This window comes from Tupaia chinensis, unplaced genomic scaffold (assembly GCF_000334495.1).
Source record: "Tupaia chinensis unplaced genomic scaffold, TupChi_1.0 Scaffold146140_1, whole genome shotgun sequence".
Classification (NCBI taxonomy): Eukaryota; Metazoa; Chordata; class Mammalia; order Scandentia; family Tupaiidae; genus Tupaia; species Tupaia belangeri.
This window is the reverse complement of record NW_006205995.1, coordinates 1,096,980-1,097,260: the sequence shown is the minus strand read 5'-3', so window position 1 is coordinate 1,097,260 and position 281 is coordinate 1,096,980.

Below are 281 nucleotides of genomic sequence, written 5' to 3'. Positions count from 1 at the left end.
GCCCGCCCGCAGAACAGCCCCCCGGAGGCCGCCGACCACCCCGCCCCCGCGCCTCTCCTCCGCCTCCGCCTCCGCCTCCGCCGCGCGCCGAGCGCAGTCACGGGCGTTGGAAATTCCGGCGCGTGCGGACGCGCTGCGCCGAGCGGAGGCGGGGGAGCCGTGGAGTGAGCCTGTGACGCCGGGGGCGTGGCTCCGAGGCCCCGCCCCCTCTCCCTCGCCCTCTCTCGCGGGTCGGGGTTACATGGCGGCGACTGCGGCAAAGCGAGAGCCTCGGAGACGCC